Here is a 19321-nt window from a genome sequence, read left to right on the forward strand (position 1 = left end):
AATTTCTTAGAGTCTAGGAACAAGTCAAGAATACAGCGAATGTGGGACATAAAACCAGAAGTCAGAGCCAACATAATAATGGGGAGGCCATGAATAAAGGCAAGAAAGGTTAGATGAAAAACTGTAAAAATCGAATTCTGCATACAAAAATGAGATTTGGACATTGATCAGGTAACCTAATTAAAGCAAATGTTTTTGTATTAACTGAGAACAGCAAGTTGCAGGCTATGACAGAAACTCAAGGAAGACAGTGCAGTGTGAAACCCCCAGAACTTGCCTCTTCAGTTTTCGTGACAAATGCAGTTTGGTTTTATGTCTGTTGGACTCTGCAGACTCTTGAAGACTTGAAATTGTTTCTTTATTTTTATTTGGTTGATTGTTTTCATTTGATTGTTTCTACAGTGGTAAATGCATTTGAACATCAAATACATCACCTTTAGGTGGGATCAATAACATCTGTCTGTTTCCAGACCACTTTATTTCTCTCTACTTGAAAATAATTTCTGCTACTGGTAAATTTTCAGTTTTACAAGATGTAAGACTACATTTTGTCCTTTAAGCAATTACAAAAGCATTCAATGTGTAAAAATAGAAGCATTTCAAAATTAAAGAAAGAAAACAGCATTCTGTGATCAAACCATAGGACATTAAATATTCTAAAAACATTTTCTCGGTTTTTTTCCACTTGGTATTAACTTTATTCTATTTTTAATAACTTTAAAGTACATAAAGGTTTCTTTCCAGAGGCCTCAGGTAATGGGCAGAAGTCACAGGACAATCTTTCTTCCTCTCTTCCCACCAAAAATAAAAAGTTGCATATTTTTGTCAGTGTGTCCTAAAAGGAGAACTGGGATTTGCAGTAGTAATGCTGTACAGTATTCTGGTGTTAAATCAAGACCTCAACAGCCTTCAGTAGAGGTCTTTTTCAGGTTCCTGCAAGGAGCCCTAAGCTGCTAGTATGACAAGCAGGAGGATGAGTGGGGGTGATGACAGTTATCAGGCAGGGAAAATACGTACTAGATTCTTTAGAATAATTTGTTGCTTTTATTTTTCCCGGTTTTATTTCATTTTTTTTCAGTTGTTCCCCGTGGGAATCAGAGCAGTCACCCCAAGGGAGGATGGAGACATTTCCCCCCATCAGAAAAGGTTATTGGCACTGTACGGCTATGTTGAGTTTGATACTGACCCAGGTTGGAACGCAGAATGAAAACTGCCTTTAAGAAATAAGTCAGCTTGGAATGCTGGGTGGCAATTCTTAGCTTTTGGTCCCATGCAACCCTGACCTTGCTTGTCAACTAAAAAAACGAAGTTGGTTAGAATCTAACGAAATCACAGGCTCCTGCTATCCCCTGGCCCATGCTCACTGTTAGAAGATGAGTATGCATTCTGATGTTTGTTTCCAGGATGTTTTGAACCCCAAGAACTGTTGGTTGGTAAAATGGCTCTCAAAACTAAAAGCTCCGGCGCTTCTGTCTGGACCACAGCTGTATCAGCTCAAACTGCTCTGCAGCTGCCCTGTGAACAGAAGCTGCACCTTCCGGTGAAGGTCCGCTGACCTGCTGTCCTGCCCACCTCCGACTGAGATTCCGTGAAGGCAAGAGCTGGGCTTCTCAGAGTAGAGAAGCAGTCTGAGAGCAAAAAGGTAGGGGAAATCAAGAAAAGAACCGTTTCCATGAAGAAGCATCCCCTGGTGTGAAGGGAGAGGACACAGGACACACGCATTCACTTAGGCAGCGATTTCTGTCACTGTGGTGACCAACTTCTGACCATTGCATAAGGTCTTGGAATGCTTGGGGACTGGGAATGCATTAAAATCACCGCCTTCAGTAAGATTGAAGTTATTCATCTCAGAAGATTTGGCAGTGATGCTGTCACAGTCCAGGGAGTTCTTGCTCAGCAAGGTTAAGTGTGGTAGCCCTGGCACTTTCCCCATCACCTAAACTTTGACATCCCTATTATTATCGCCACAATGCCCACCACCACGTCATCAAACACCAGGCCAAACTTCTTACAGATATCTAGTGTAATGGAGTTAGTTTTGCCCTTGATTTGCAATGTCCCATTGACACTCTTTTGCATAGGAGCCCCCTGCTTCAGCTCAGTGTCATCAATCACTAGGTTAGAAACAGCTCCTGGTTTCCATTCTCCATTTTTTTTTTTTTGGCTTCCAGTTCCAAAAGAGCAGGCTCCTTCTTTGTGGATGGTTTGAGGGAAGGTATAGTTTGGGGTTTAGGTGCAGGGAACAGTTTCGGGCTACTCTGAACTGCACCGCTCTGAGCTTTCGGGGCAGGGTTCTTGTGACTTTTCATGTCGTCAGATACGTTTCAGGGCGTGTGTGATTTCTCTCCTTAATCTGTGCAAACAGTGCTGAGTGTGAAGCTGAGTTCTCAGAGCCAGAACTGATAGGGATTAGGGGAGGAAGTGAGCCCGGTGTGGGAGGAGGTGGGCCCGATCCCACAAAAGGTCCATAGGGCCATCCACTCAGTTCTTTTGCCACAGGTGCCATCTTGCTCCAGGCCAGGCCAGTGGCATGGAACTTCTTAATGTGAGCCTGTTGTTCTATCCATAAGCTCAAGAAAGTCTCTGACCCAGCCCACATGCTTCTATTCCATGTCTCTGTACTTCTTTGTGGACTTGGTTTTTGTAAAACATGACCACATCATTTATCTATTTCACAAAGAGGCCAGGTTTCTCAGTCAGAGCGACTCATCCCAGGGCCTGGATGCTTTCACGGATAGCTGACACAGAATCGAAAATCTTGCTGCCTTGGTCCTTCTCCAGGAAGGAGAACGTCTTGGATCTGCTCTGAGACAGGAGCCAACAGGTCAGAAAGTTGATTACTAGCTGACTGCTTGCACCATGAAGCTGTAACCAGGAGAGCTCGCTCCAACTTCAGGCCTGTGCGGACCATCTCCGCGTGTTTCTGTGTGTCTCCCCAAATCTCCTTACTCATCGTCAAGTACTCCTCCATGGGAATGGCAAGCAGAGAGTCAAATGCTTGCACATATGGAATTACTCCTTTTGAAGGACTGTCTCCTCATCCACAGTGCATGTCAGAGGTGTGTGACACTGCCTGCAGGCAGCCCACCGCCCTCTTCAATCTGTCTACAAGATTTTGCACGACATAATGTTCCACCTGCTTAACAGTTCTCCCTCACCTCAGGACTCTTCTGTTTTGTTTTTAACATTCAAAATATTAACATTGAACGTGAAAATCATGGAGTGAAGCACACTTGGGTCTGACCAAAGTCATTTATACTTTTAATAAAATTCTTTTCTATACTCTTTATATGAAGTATAATATGAAATGTGATCCTATTTCCTCATCATTTCCCAATTCTATCCCTAAACTCCTTCTTACACATCAACCTGCCCATATCATAACCTCTTCTTGTAATAACGCACTAAGTCTAATTACTGCTGTCCATATAAGCATGGGGCTAGCCACTACAGCATGGGAACCTACTAATCAGTCACACATCCATAAAAGAAAAAATAAGGAGAGGGGAGCACTTGAGGAGTACGTTGAAAAAGAGATTGACCAAAGGAGCAGAGATGGCTACATCTTTTTAGGAGCAAAATGCACCTTTAGTTACCTAAAAGTACCTTTCTATTAGATGCCATTTTTTCATCAACCCAAAAAACTTAAATTCAATCCTGAAGACCCACCTGATGGAATGAAAGAACTCAATCCCATAAATTGTCCTCTAATCTCCACACACATAATATGGTATGCATGAATAAATATGTTAAAACTGAACATCTTATTTTCTATAATAATAGTGATCATTAAATAATGATATTATCTGTGAAAAATGGCAGACGTTGAAAAGAGGAGAGAACATGGAATAAGATATTGGGGAAAGGAAGGGAAAGAAGACAGCCACCATGTTACGTGACTATGCATGAACACGAGTGAAGCAGAGCTTCAGTTCAAAGCAATTTAGCAGGCTCTCTGAGTATACACCCAAAAGAATCAAAATCAGGGGCATAAACAGAACTTGACCAGGGACGCGGCAGGACTAATTATGTCAAATGATAGAAGCAGTTGAAATGTCTATGAATATATATTCACACTCGCATATTAATCAGCCTTTAGCACAGTGGAAATTCTGGCAGGTTTCGGTATTATAAAGCATGAAAACATTATGCCAAGTGAAGTAAGTCAGCAGTCATAGTACAAAAACACGAACGAGTCTATTCACAGGAGGCACTTAGACAAATCAAACGGATGGAAATAAAAAGTGGGATGGTGGTTGTCAGCAGGTCAGAGCGGTTGGGAAGGAACTACTTCTTGGATTTATAATTACAAGTTTCCTGGGAGGGGACAGAGGATCCTAAAGATAGATGGTGGTGATGGTTACACAATATTCAAATACTGAACAACACTGGACGGGAACAAGTAAAAGGTGATCAAGGATGCAACTCATGTTGTAGTTATCATTACAGGTTCTATAGAATGTAAACAAATTCATTGTAGTAATTATTTATTCTGTAGCAGCATTCACCTGAAAATTAAAGTGAAACATAATTTTCAATAGTACTAGAAATCACAAAGGCTCTAAAATCATTCCGTAAAGAATTTTGAAGACTCCTGTGAAGGAAACTTTTATATTCTATGAGAAGACAGAAACTAATACTTTGTTAAATCTATCAGTTTAGATGGAAACCATGATGCTATTTATAGGAAAGGCCCTGGGTGAAACCTTGGCTACATGTGTGGCTACCCTATCCTGGGCATCAACCTACCTTGAATTCATTGTGGCTCTCTTCCTGACGCTTTCAGCAACATGAGTACATTATGTATGGCAGATAGTTCATTCTAGTGTTTAAAACTAATTATAGTCAGGGGTTAAATCAATTCCTGAAAGAGATATTATACATTGCCGTTACATCATTCACTGCGAACTTTGTCTATGGCTGAAGAAGACTGGGTACAATGTCCTAAGAACCATTAAACAGAATAAACTTTATTAGATGCATTTTCAAGTAGCCCAAGGCCATACAGATTCTATATGAACTGAAAAAGCACATAAAGCATATTTGTTTATCACATAGGTTTATGGAGAAATGAGAACTTCCTGCTGGGGCAGACGGCTGAGCCACTTCCTATCAGGTTGCAGCAATCTTACATCTTATGGGTGACTCTTCAGCTGGGACAAACCTCTGCTCATTCTAACTCCCCATTGGGTTTTCTCTAATCTTTCAAGAGTCTGAATTATTGAAATTATATTTATTTCTGACTTTTCTCCCTTTAAGAGAACTGACCACATAGCAGTGTTTCTGTTCCGGGTATAAGAACAGATGGTATAAACTTGGCTTGGTGCTCGGTATTCATGAGTCCAACCTTTCAAAGAACATACTCATTTTAATAGTGATTTTTCTCTAACCTTTCGCTATACATCAACAAAAAAATTGAGATAAAATTGAATACTCAGTAAATAATTCACTACTAAAGGTCTTTATTTCTCAGAATCTACCAATTTAAAACATAAAATGATAAGAAATGTGATTTATAACTTAATTTCCCCAGACCCTGTTCCAAAGAATTATAATACCCACATGCTCTAAAGAATTATAACACAGGCTTAACTGCAAAGGAATTTTGGAAATAAAGCTATTTTGAGGATTTATTCTTATTAATGTGTGTAACAGAGAAAGCATATCGCGTGTGTACACTTGTCCAAAATGGCCAAAAGAGGGTGCCAAATCAGAAGCTGCAGTTACATACAGTTGTGTGCCACCGATATCTCTCACCCTACTCTCTTGCCATGAGAGTCTTTCAGAGGGTCGGGCCCTCTGAAAGATCAATAAGTGTTTGATAATCATTGAGACATCCCATCTCCCCAGCATCATCCAAATATTACAATTTTTAAAAGTAGTTCCTCTCATTTATTTTGTAGAAAATATTATATTATATATTATACAGGAAGAACATTATATTATATAGAGAGAACATATATTATATATAGAGAGAACATTATATTATACTTACTCCCTTCCTGACTCCTCCAAGATCCAGCCCAATGTCGTGTCTTCTTATTTGTAAATGTAAATCATCACATGCAATTATTGCTACCCCCAATATTCTTGAATGTATGGAGGGAGGTCAATCTGCCAAGGCCCAGACCCTTAAAGCTGATGCTCTTTCTCCAAGAAGCTATCAATTGTTCCCTAGCTATAGAGAGGAGTCTTGCACACCTCCCCTCTAAATGCTGAGATTTTTCTCTAGCTTAGATTTGTGTGGGTCTCATGCATTTATGTTTGTATTATTCTTTTTGTTGTATTATTAAATGAGTCGTCATTTAATATCTGTTACTATCATCACACAATTGATGTTCCAAACAAAACATGTCTGTGATTACCTCCTAGATATGATATTTCATCCAAAAAATTAAGTATATGATGCCCCAAATTCTTCCTCATGTGTTTGCTTTAATAACCTTCAGTGGACACCTCACTAGTTCTCAGTTTATTTTCAACAGTCCCATAACCAAAGGAAAACTTATGTAAGTGAATACAACAACAATACTATACAAAAATAAATGTTATACATGAACGGATACACACAAGCTTGGTTTTCCTTTTGGTAGTTGCAAAACAAGTAGAAGAAATTACCGCCCAGCTGCTATTTATAACATTCCCCAACCACCTCCCCCAAGTTTATATGGTTCTATGCAATTTTGTATTTGTCAATAAAAGAGGGAAAGAATCTACAGGACTTTGAATTTAGGAGGCATCACTACGTTTCTACACATAGTGAAACTCCCAGAAGCTCCAACAATAGAGACTTCTGCAAATGACTCTATGGCCAGTGCTATGACAATGTCATCTCCAGAAGGACTTGTACTGTTTGGAAACAGCAAACACCTTCTGATTCCTATCCAGGAATTAAATCGTTCCAAATGACCTCCAAGTGCAGTGATAAATACATAGAAACATGTTACTGGCTAATGTTACTGGTACGTTCTATGTATTTGTTGAGTCTGAAAAGACCAAATCACAGTGTTTGTCATGTAGCTATTTTAAAGAAGATTCCATCACATGTGTTTCCTCCAGAAGTCCTCTTATCTCTTCCTAACCAATAGGCTGTCACAAGTTATCAAAACACATCAATATCATTTACACTAGATGTTACTCTGTCAAATCCAAAGGGAAGTTCTCTTATTGTTGCAGATTAAATATACCTCACCTCTTACCACTCCTCTCAAAACCCCCTCCCTCCACTGGCTTCCTCACCATCCATTGTCCTGCTGTTAGTTTTTGGTTGATTGTCCATTGTCCTCTGTTAGTTTTTGGTTGATTGTTTCCCTTACTTACAGAATAATGTACCTAGCTCCACTCATTTGGTTCACTCCTGTGGTTGATCTACTAGAATTTTCAAATTTTTAGGTTTCATCCTTTTTCTTTATCTCTGCATTTTCTTTATAATTGTGTTGTCATTGAAATTCCAATTTTATGTCTTGTGATCAAACTCTAATCTTGCACATTGGGTAGTTTCTTCAGTATTTCCATTAGTACTTTTAAAAATTGCTGACAATGTTATACATGTGTATAATGTATTTTGATCATATCACCCCATACTACCCTTTCTTACATCACTTCTTATTACCCTCTCTTATGCCTTCTCGCTCCCACTGAACTCCTTCTTCCCAAAAAGTTCCCTGCCTACCTTCATGTCTTCTTTATATGACCCACCGATATTTAATGGGAACATAGATCACTAACCAATGCCTGCGTAACTGAAGAAAATGATCCTCACTCCTTCAGCAACAATTAACTGTTGATAGCTCCAGAGGAAGAGTGGAGCCTCCCAATGCCCTGCCCCATTCATGGTCATCTCATTTTTATTGTTAGTTCTTTGACATTTTATATATGTGTATAAAAAATTACTCTCTCTCAGGTTCTCCTATCTTTTTCTACCAATATCATGTCATTGATTCTCTTTGATTCCCACCCTTTTTTATTCTCTTTCCCAGATTTATGATGTTTTATTTTGTTATATGACCAATGTAGGCTAACCAGTGCTATCTGTGTACCTACTAGACTAGACTCCATAACTTGATGGAGTCACTAGTGGCAATTAAAGGCAATTACTCCATCTTTCCCCGAATCTGTCCCTAGGAAATATTTCAGCAGTGCAGGCCAGGAACACCTCTGTTAATTCTCCATTTTTGCTTTTGGTCCCTACTTGTATTGATGACTTTTGCAGTCATCTTTAGTTATTGAGACTTCATGATTGCAATGTTTATGTATTGCCCAGAAGATGATATTTCCCACTCCTTTTATCTATTTTCTGGTTCTTACATTCTTTCCATGCTTCTATTACAATGTTTCTGTAGTCTCAGATCAGATATTATAAATGTCTTATTTATGTATAAACACTCAACTGTTACTTATTCTTAGAAATGTATTCAACTATGAGTCTTTTCATTCATTGTTACTCGTTAAAAAATACTTTGCTGACTAAGGCTAAGAGTGCTAATTCTCTACTGGTTTGAACATATATGTTTAGAAGATAGTTCAACATTATTTTAATTTAGCTTAAAAATTTAAGCACCTCACAGCACAGCCTATGACTCTCCCACCCGTGGATTTACTGTACGAGGATCTGAGTGGATATGCTATATCAGGTAAGGATTCACTTGTGTAGATGAGGCCTCAAACCCAGTTATCACAGGGTTGGTGGGCTCCATAAATACCATGCCACTATTACGTAAGTGGGCACATTCGACCTGGCAAGTTGGTATTGGAGTTTATTAGGTTTACAATGAGGTAATTTTTTCCTCTGGTGTCATGCATAGGAACTTCCAGTTCTATGAATGCTAGGTAGAAATGGGGAAGGTTCCATCTCAGTTTCTGCTTGCTTTATATCATGCAAAGAAATTGTGTGATATCTTAAAAAACAGGGTCTTATTGTCTAGTTCTGGTGAGCAACCAAGAGAAACAGTAAGAATATGTGTTGCTTGAGATCTGGATTTTTCATAGCTATCATTTAAGTAATTATCCCAAACCAGGCACAGGAAGTTTTTATTTCATAACCTATAAATTCCCTGTGGAAGACTATTTCTCTAACTGTAAGCATTTTTAAGTTGTCTATAGTTCATTAGCTAGACTTTTCTTCTGTCCACTTTAGTTTGTCTATTGCTGCTGTCCTTGATCAGCTCATGTATAGACAGTTACATTATTGGTAATACTCTCGGACTGTAGCTTCTGGCACTACTGTGAGACACAATGTCATAACAAACTCCTCGATCCTCTGGATCTGACAATCGTTATGCCCCTTCCTGTGCCTTGATCCCTTAGCTTTAGGTTCAGGGTTTTTGTTTGTTTGTTTGTTTGTTTGTTTGTTTGTTTGTTTGTTTGTTTTTGTAGATGTATGCATTGGATTTAGACTTCATATTCTGCATTTTGACTGACTATGATTTCCTGTAATGATCTCTGTCTGTTGCAGAGGAAAGTTTCTTTGATAAGAAGAGTACATTTATTTGTGAGTATTAGAACTAATATTTAAAATGCAATTAGAGGTCATGCTGCTTTAATAAATTATCCATTGTAGGTCCTCCGACAAGATTCATGACTTCTCGAGCACTGGGTAGTTGGCTAGGCTTCTGGTACTAGGCATGATTTCCCACTTTTTAAGCAGGTATTAAGTCCAAGTAAAGAGTTATTGGTTGTTACCAGAGTATGAGAGCTACTACTAGACCCTTAGCATTACCATGCCATGCTAGGTAGTGTTGCAGTTTATAGGTGACACAGGTATGGAGGACTGTTGGTGGTTTCTCTCCTTTGGAAACTTACAATCCCCTTACAGTACAATGAAAGCCTGTCATCAGAAAGGAAGCTTTCAGGCTACTTTCTGCCTGGGTCTCTGAGCCCTGATTCTGAAGTGTATGAAGTCTTCAATAATAGGGACTTGCCTTTTCTTTTGGCATGAGGAAAGGTAAGGACAATAGCAATATCCTGTAATGTTTTGGCAGTCGTTTGGATAACCTTAACAACTCAGAGGGCTTCTTGTTGGATTTTTGTTAGATGGCTTTGCCTATTAGAGAAAGCATTGTCAGTCCAGATGACAAAAATTAATATAAGCCACATGTGTATATTTGCAAATGTACTTGTGTGAATTATGGGTTTACTTGAAGTACATAGTTAATAGTATAATTTCTTTGACTTTTGCCAACACCTTACTATTATTTTATTCTCCTCTCTCCTTTGTATTTATCTTCTCCCCCTCCTTTATTACACCCCCCCAGTTTTTCATATTTTTTCAGGTCAAATCTCATACCTTCTATTCCCCTCTCTATTGCTTTCCCATCCCTTTATCCTGGCAATGGTTCCTTGTTACTTCCCTAGTTCTGCAGGTGCTCCAGGATATGTACTTTCATCTGAACATTTGGAGCTAAAAGGCCCCTGTAGAGAGAATATGGTCGCCTCACTCAATATGATTATTCTAGTTCCATCAATTCACTAGCAAAGTTCATGATTTTGTTTTCTTTGCAGTTGTACAGTATTTCACTCTATATGTGTAACACATTTTCATTATCCATTTTTGCTTGATTGCATTTCCTAGTCACTGTGCATGAGCAAGTATCTGCAGAATAGGATGTTTAGAGGCTATGGGAACATTCCAGGGAATAGTACCACTCTTTTAAGGCATCCATCCCCCTTTTAACATCCTCTTTCTAGGCTTCTGGCCTCCAAAGGAACTCAAGGTGAAATACACAAAATTAGAGAATCTTAACTAGGAGTCATGTTTTAATGAGAACATGCAACATTTGTTTTGTGTGCATGGGTCACCTCACTCAGGGTATATTTTCCAGTTTTACCCTTTAATTACCAATTTCACAGTTTTATTTCTCTATATAGATGAAGAAAATTCCATTGTGTGTGTATATATATGTATGTATACATATGTATATATATATATATATATATATATATATATATATATATAGAGAGAGAGAGAGAGAGAGAGAGAGATACCATAGTTACATTATGCAGTCATCAATTGATAGACATCTGTGTTGATTCCGTTTACTAGGCATAGAATAGAGGGTGAATAGATTATCAATATCATGAGGATGAATACAGTATCAAACATGAAGAGAACTTATCTCAGTAGTAGAATAAAAAGTCTTAAGTGCATTGGAGACATTCTGGAATTTAGAACAATGGAGTTTTCCATCTGTGTACATGACAACTGAAACAGAATTATAAAGGTGTGATAAATAGTGAATAGACTCTTAAAGCTCATACCTTGAAGTAGTACACATCACCTCTGCTTCCACAAACTTACCAACATAAATCACACAAATAAAGATGTAGAAGGCAGAAGGCAGAAGGCAGAAGCAATCCTCTTCTTGGATGAGGAGAACTGAAATTTTATGAATGAACCTCAATAATTTCTACAAGTAGGAAAGGTGACGGGAACAACTGAGCAGCCAACAAATGTAATAAAGCTGTTGGTCACATGACTGCTGTCTTAGCTACTTGTCTTCTCACTAATTGATTAAAGCAACTTGAGGAAGAAAGTGTATATTGGTTTAATGTTCCTAAAGGCAGGGAAGATGCAGTAGACAGAACACAGACAAGACGGCCACATTGCATCTCCAGGCAGGGTGAGTGTACAAGCAGAGAGAGAGATGATGGTTAGTCCCCATTGGCTTCCTCTTTTATTCTTTCTCTTCACTGTGGAATTCTACTCTATGAGAGAACCTCACAAATTCAGGATGAGTCTTTCCTTAGTGCTCTGGAAACACCCTCAGAGACATACAGTGTATGTCACCTAGGTAACTCTAAATGCATTTGATTATGCAGTTGTCTTCACATCCACAAATACTAAATTGCATTATCCTGAATTTTCTCACTGAACATCTTTTTTTCCCTCTATCAGGAAACGAACTCTCCTTTTGAATATATTTTAATATGTTGCATACATTTAAATGTATGCAGCTCTCCATTTCTAGCATTATTACTTTTGCTATTACCATTATTGCATGTGCAAATAACTGAGAGTGTGCCTTCTTTGTATCCAGATTTTACTCATAAATTGTCAGAAATTTATCATACTATAGATCAAAGGAGGAAACTTCTTCCACTTGGATCTGATTTAAGATGAAAGTGAAAATAAGACTTAACCCTCCCAACAATGACCTTGACCAAGTCCCTCTCCAAACAATATCTCTGACCAAATTTTCAGGGTATTACTTCATCCATTAGACTCATTGTTACACACTCACAGCTACAGAGTATGCAGCCTCACAGATATGAAGTACGCAGTCTCACAGCTATGGAGTATGCAGTCTCACAGCTATGGAGTATGTAGTCTCATAGCTATGGAGTATGCAGTCTCAGAGCTATGGAGTATGCAGTCTCACAGCTATGGAGTATGTAGTCTCATAGCTATGGAGTATGCAGTCTCAGAGCTATGGAGTATGCAGTCTCACAGCTATGGAGTATGTAGTCTCATAGCTATGGAGTATGTAGTCTCATAGCTATGGAGTATGCAGTCTCACAACTATGGAGTATGCAGTCTCACAACTATGGAGTATGCAGTCTCACAACTATGGAGTATGCAGTCTCATAGCTATGGAGTATGCAGTCTCACGGCTATGAAGTATGTAGTCTCACAGCTCTGGAGTATGCAGTCTCACAGCTATGGAGTATGCAGTCTCACAGCTATGGAGTATGCAGTCTCACAGCTATGGAGTACACAGTCTCACAACTATGGAGTATGCAGTCTCACAACTATGGAGTATGCAGTCTCATAGCTATGGAGTATGTAGTCTCACAGCTATGGAGTATGTAGTCTCACAACTATGGAGTATGTAGTCTCACAACTATGGAGTATGCAGTCTCACAGCTATGGAGTATGCAGTCTCACGGCTATGAAGTATGTAGTCTCACAGCTCTGGAGTATGCAGTCTCACAGCTATGGAGTATGCAGTCTCATAGCTATGGAGTATGCAGTCTCACGGCTATGAAGTATGTAGTCTCGCAGCTATGGAGTATGCAGTCTCGCAGCTATGGAGTACACAGTCTCACAGCTATGGAGTACGCAGTCTCACAGCTCTCGAGTATGTAGTCTCACAGCTATGGAGTATGCAGTCTCACAGCTCTGGAGTATGTAGTCTCACAGCTATGGAGTACGCAGTCTCACAGCTCTGGAGTATGCAGTCTCACAGCTCTGGAGTATGCAGTCTCACAGCTATAGCATATGTAGTCTCACAGCTATGGAGTATGCAGTCTCACAGCTATGGAGTACGCAGTCTCACAGCTATAGCATATGTAGTCTGTTCTGCAGTGATCCTCCCATTCATTTCACTTGCCTTGTTCTTTTTCAACTCTTGAGTCTCAGATTACCATCTGCTTCAGGACTTATCATTTTTTAAACAGGTTCAGAGGTTTCATTGACATTTTTCACTTGGCTGAGGACAGTAGATTACCTGGAAGATTATCAGTGCTTAACAGCATTGATTGAATGGTAAACCAAAAGTCCATTCTGTATATTATACTACTTCTAAGTACTTGAAAGGAAAGCATTACTTTCTCGTTCAGATTGAGTTGAATGGAATCATACAATCTGCAACTTTACATATATAGCTCCTTTTATTCAATATAATTATTGTAAGATTCATCCACATTGGTCCATGTTATTGTTGAGTAGTATCTATTTGGAAAGCTACGTGACTGACAATATCCATTCGCCTGGTGATGAGATTCAGTCCAGCACAGAAGCCACAGCCTTGTATGTGCATCACTGCTTTGACCAATTCTTTGTCTTTCAAAAACTTAGTATTGGTTTAAGTTTAAATTAAGAAACAACAACAAAACGGTTTTTCTCAACCTGTCAGATTTCTCATCCCCCATCTTCTGACCACTTCATACTTCAGGAAACCAAACAACTTCTAGACCCTTGGAAGTGTTTTGAGTCTCTTCTCCATCAGTACTTTGCCAGTCTCACTTCTACCCTCAACAAAGGGAATCATTTCCTGTCTGATTTACCCTTTCCTTAATGTCTTAATTTTCTAACGATAGTGTGATTTTATATATGTAATAATTTTTTGTCAATTTTGTAATTTGGCTTTTAACTCCTAGAATACTATCCCACACACAGGCATGCTTATCTTAAAAATCAGACAAAAAGACCATTTTAAGCAAAGTCATATGTAAGCTCCCAGAGAAGATTAATGTCATGTTTATCTCTCTGCTGATGATAATGTGGTCATCTTCTATGAAAGACGTGATGGGCTATTATACCTACTTTTCACTGCTGTCAGAATAGCCTTGTTAGAGTTAATACAATGTTAGAGTTAATACAATAGCTTTGATAGAGTTAATACTGGGTCAATGAGACAAGTCTTTAAAGTCTCTGGCAAGTTGCTGCCATGTATTTTCTTTCCATAATTGCTTTTTCCTTCTTGTATTTATAATAGACCTACCAACCTGAAAGTGAATGATAATGCATATTAAATAAATAACTGTTAAATATTAAATGTATGTATACATTTGTGTATACTATAAATAGATAAAGGTATTTAGCATCTATATAATATAATTTAAATTTCTCATGCATGGTATCTGGCAAATGGGAACACAGATATTATTTCATATAAATAGAAACATTCTATATATCTAAACCATTAATATAGTGTTCAAGGAGGATTGAATTATCTAAACATATGTATAATTATATATAGACATGCATATAAGACAGCACATACAGCAGACTTTTTTAAAGCTGTGGGATGTGTGTCGCACTGTAAAAATGGAATAGTTTAAAAATAGCAGGATCATTTTTCTGCTGAAGAAAAGGAATCATAGTGGTGTCACAAACATGGTGTTAAGCTCAGAACCTTCTTGTGTGGCCTAAGAACACATGGGAAGTAGATAAGAGGGTTTTTTTGGGGGGGTATTGGTCATTGTTTTTTATTTTGTTTTGCTTGTTTGTTTGTTTGTTGTACAGTTCAAGGTCTGGCTATCTCAGTCTTCTCCGAATATCAAATATTTATCCTTTAGGACACCACTTCAAAAACAGCAGAGCAGGCTGTTAGTATATTGGGGTTACACCTCAGAATATTTCACGGACTTGACAGATGATTGTAAGGAAGGCTGCATTCTGAAAAATCTTTCATCTAAGGCCATACCTTGGGCACATAATATGTTGCTGAAGACTGAGAGGCATGATGGGAGAACAGCTGTGAGTGGGAAGTTAAGATTCTGTGTGGGGCAGCACAGAAGGCTTCAGACTGGTGGGTGCCGGGTTGCATGGCATCCTGGATTCAACAAGGTGTGAATGATTGGGGAACTACTGTTTCAGAGAAGACCTTATGTTACCTCTCAAGGTGAAGGAAGCAAGACTTTGAGCTCTGTGAGTCTCAGTTTCTCATTTCGCCCTCAGTTTCCTCCTGTGCCTTGACCTTCCTACCAACACGTTTTGCATTGGAAACATGATCTGAATCACAGCAATGCTCAGGGCCATCTGCCTCTCTTTCCTCTTCTCAGTGTTTCATGGGAGATCCAGACTTAGGCTTTGGGCAAGCATATGCAGTGGCGGCAACCACCTGGCCTCTAAGGAAAAGATACTTTCAAGCTGTTGTGCAAGCTGTGTATATATCCTAAATGGAAGTATTTTAAAGATCAAGTAGACTACAGTGCCCCCTCGTTTTAGGCTAAGGAACATTTAAGAAGATATAAAATCACCAAGTAACTCAGCAGTTGATCCCTTCTGGTACCCAACTGTCTCCTCCACTTGATCTCCCAGAAATCCATTGTTCCACTTCTTTAAAGGCAATTTCTATGAACCTCTGTGACTACATGTAAGATACTTTGTAAACGAATAAAACATCAAGTGATTAATTAGTGAATGGTAAATAGAGTGATGAAAATTGAAAATTTGTTTCAGTATCAGTCAATAAGCATACATAAGTATAATAAGTACAGCATAGCCAATAAGCTGCATTGGATATCGCTTTTATGGCCTGCAACTTCAATGATTCTTTTCATTTCCTAACATAAAAGCAGAACATATATGACATACAAGTTCATGAATCTTTTCTCATATGATTCTATCTGACTTTTCTAAAATGTTAGTAGATATTAATAGACTGTCCAGATGCTTAACCACTAATGTTGTTAAGAAACTTGGTATGTTATGCTACTTACTATGAACAGAATTTTAAAAATGCAGAACTCTTTTGCTTATGGATGAGGAGGAAGTTGTGTATGTGAAAATATTTTTCAGGGGACTTCTTGGGAAACTCATTGAGTCCAAGTCTTTGGATATTATCTAAGCCAACAGTATAAAAAAGTTTTGAATTTTATATGCAAGTAAATTAAATTAACTACAATATTTAAGTACCGAAGTAGCAAAGACTAAACTATAGCTAGAAATGTGCAGAGACAGTGATGAGAGAAGCGTTGTTGTACAAAACAGTATATGGTGATGTGTTCTTTGCTTCCCAGCCACACATTTGTGCACTGTTTCAAATGCATCACTAGTTCTCTCTATGCCGGGTTCAGATCATCTCTCAGGAGAAATCACAGTAGATGCTGCCTTTATGGACTTAGTTAAATTTCAATTCAATATTAAATTCAATGCTATTTTTACAAGATGGATTTCATATTGAATATATACTAAGAATTTTATGTATCAATAAATGACAATTCCAAATTAAATATGATAATTCTTTTAGTGAAATACCATATCACTGTGGATTTAAAAACTGCATTATGTGGAAAAAATTGTTTCAGAGATGATATACTCTTCTACCACCTGAGAACCCCATAATGATGTTAATTAATTCTCGATGCTTGAGTTATGTGTTGTTTTATAGGTATCACTTTATGTTTAAGTATTTCTATAAATGAAAAATACTTCTGAATTTGTAGCTGTTTTTCTGGTAGAAAATATTTATAAAATGGAGATACCAGATATTTTAACTTTCTATATTTTCCTATTAGGATAAACCTAAACATCCATTCAACAGGCTAGCTGGAACATGCTGTTTCTAGTAGCACGTGTATATCTTGATAAATGTCTATTGCTTAATCTTGCTGGCCAACCTGATGAAATCAGCTTGATCAAATGAACATAGAAACAAATCTCTGGCCATGCCTCTGAGGGATTATCTAGATTAGATTAATTAAGGTGAGAAGACCCAACCTAAATGTGGGTGCTATTACTCCAGGAGCTGGTTTCCTAGACTGGATGAAATGTGAGAATGTTACCTGAGCATCAACATCCATGGCTTTCAGTTTTCAACTTATGGATACTACATGGCCCAGTACAGTTTTCTCTGCTGTCAGTCTCGGCTAAGGTGGAGTGTATCATCTGGAACTGTATGCCTGTCTTGATAAACTCCTCCCACCTTAAGATGCTTGGTCACACATTTTGTCAGAGCAATGTGATTATTACTAATTCTCACATATGTCTATATTTTAAGACAAATGAGGTGTGAGTGTTGGAAATAGAAAATAGTTTATCAAATAGTTTATCTTAACCTTACTTAAGAAAACAATTGCAGCCACTCTTCTGTTTAGGCATATTGGAGTAACCCTCATGGCTCACCATCTAAATGTAGGATCTGTTTGTGATGGCTAGTGTCATCAACATGACAAAACATAGAACCCTCTGAGGGGTGGCCCTCCAGGGCACACCATTACCTCAATTATGTTACTTGAGATGAGAAGACTCACCCATAGGGAGTGGCACCATTCCCTGGACTGTTATGCCCAGAACCAAATAAAAAGGAGAAGGGGATCTGAAGACATTTGTTCATTTCTCTCTAGTTCTTGCTTGTGGATGTGATTTGAGGAGTGTCTCCAAGCCCATGCTGCTTTCACTTTCCAAATTTAACTATATCTTGAACTGTAAACATAGAGAAACAAAACCGTGAGAGCTCCTTTGAAGGTTCTAGGAAGGAGTGCAGTTTCTCACATACTCTGCCTTACTGAAGACCTGTTCTCTATTTAGGGAAAGTTGTTCCTCTTCAATCGAGCACACAGCCTCTGGGGGGATGCTTGGTACCAGCAATTGTGCATGAGGTGCAGTGGAGAAAACCAGAAACATAATCTCTGTGTTAATCCGTATCGTGTACCAAAGAAAGCCAGGGCAAGTAAAAAAAAAATTAAAAAGAGTCAGACTGCCATAAAGTAGAAGCTTCCTTAAATTTATACATACATGAAGGCATTTTATTTTTTAAACCTGTATTTTTTATTGGATTTTTTATTTACATTTTAAATGTTATCCCCTTTCCCAGTTTCCCATCTATAACCAACCCCTCTATGCCATTCCCATCCCCCTACTTCTATGAGAATGATCCCCTTTCTGTATATACTATGACTTCCATATAGAGTTTTTCTAGGATCATAAGTGTGTGAACAAAGGAACCTTCTGCATCCCTGTTTCTTCTCATAGCATCTTCTCCTTCTGTTTCTTTTGTCATGTCCTGATATGTCAGTTTTGTTTTAGCTTATATTTTATTTTATTATTACCCCCATAGAAGCCTGTTCGTTTTCTAAATTGAAACAGAAAGTAGCTGGATCCAGTTGCTTGAGGAGGTGAAGAGGAACTGGGAGGAGTAGAGAGAAGTAGGAAAACTGTAATCAGGATATACTAAATTAAAATAACTATTTTCAATAAAAGGAGGAGGGGACCAAAGCATTTTAAAAATCCCTGCTTTTTTTAGTTGCTTTTGTTAGGACATTTTATCACAGCAAAAGAAGTCCAGCTACTGGTCTAACTAACAAGGTTCTTCTTTCTATCTTAATAAACATTCACATGGTAAAAATGTTGCCACTGCTTAGGCTATAAGAAATTCATAGTTCAGTCATGTCTCAAGTGTGCATAATGCTGTATTTCTCCATGTTAATGACAACAGATAGCCAGGGCCTGCAGACCAGGAAGTTATAGTTTTGATGATGTTTTGATAGAACGCATACTGTTGAGCATAAAAAATAGTTTTCTAACAGTCAGAAGGACTTCTCAGCACAATGAAACGCTATTTGGTCCAATGCTCTAAGTATCTTGAGATAGCCCTTCAGAAGGAAGAAAAGTTCTGCTCCCCTGATAAAAAGAAAACAACAATATTTAATGGTATTTTATAATTCCAGAGGTAATATACACATGAATTCTATATCAAATAGAGTAGGCAAAATATCTAAAACACTTGCTATGTTGATTCTGTATATCAGTTACCATCCCACATAATTAAGGACTTAAAAACAATCATCATTTGCTTGTATGAATGAGACACTTGGAAATACTTTCCTAGGTTTGGATCAGGGTTTCTCAAGATGATCAAAATACTTTCTGGGACTA

At 38.2% G+C, this 19321-nt stretch overlaps 1 pseudogene; it reads right to left on the minus strand.

Moving 5' to 3' along the window:
* Positions 1-1467: 1467 nt before the first annotated feature.
* Positions 1468-17247, minus strand: Cap1-ps1 (cyclase associated actin cytoskeleton regulatory protein 1, pseudogene 1; annotated as a pseudogene).
* Between the last annotated feature and the right edge of the window lie 2074 nt (positions 17248-19321).

The sequence above is a fragment of the Rattus norvegicus genome, chromosome 16 (assembly GCF_036323735.1).
Source record: "Rattus norvegicus strain BN/NHsdMcwi chromosome 16, GRCr8, whole genome shotgun sequence".
Classification (NCBI taxonomy): Eukaryota; Metazoa; Chordata; class Mammalia; order Rodentia; family Muridae; genus Rattus; species Rattus norvegicus.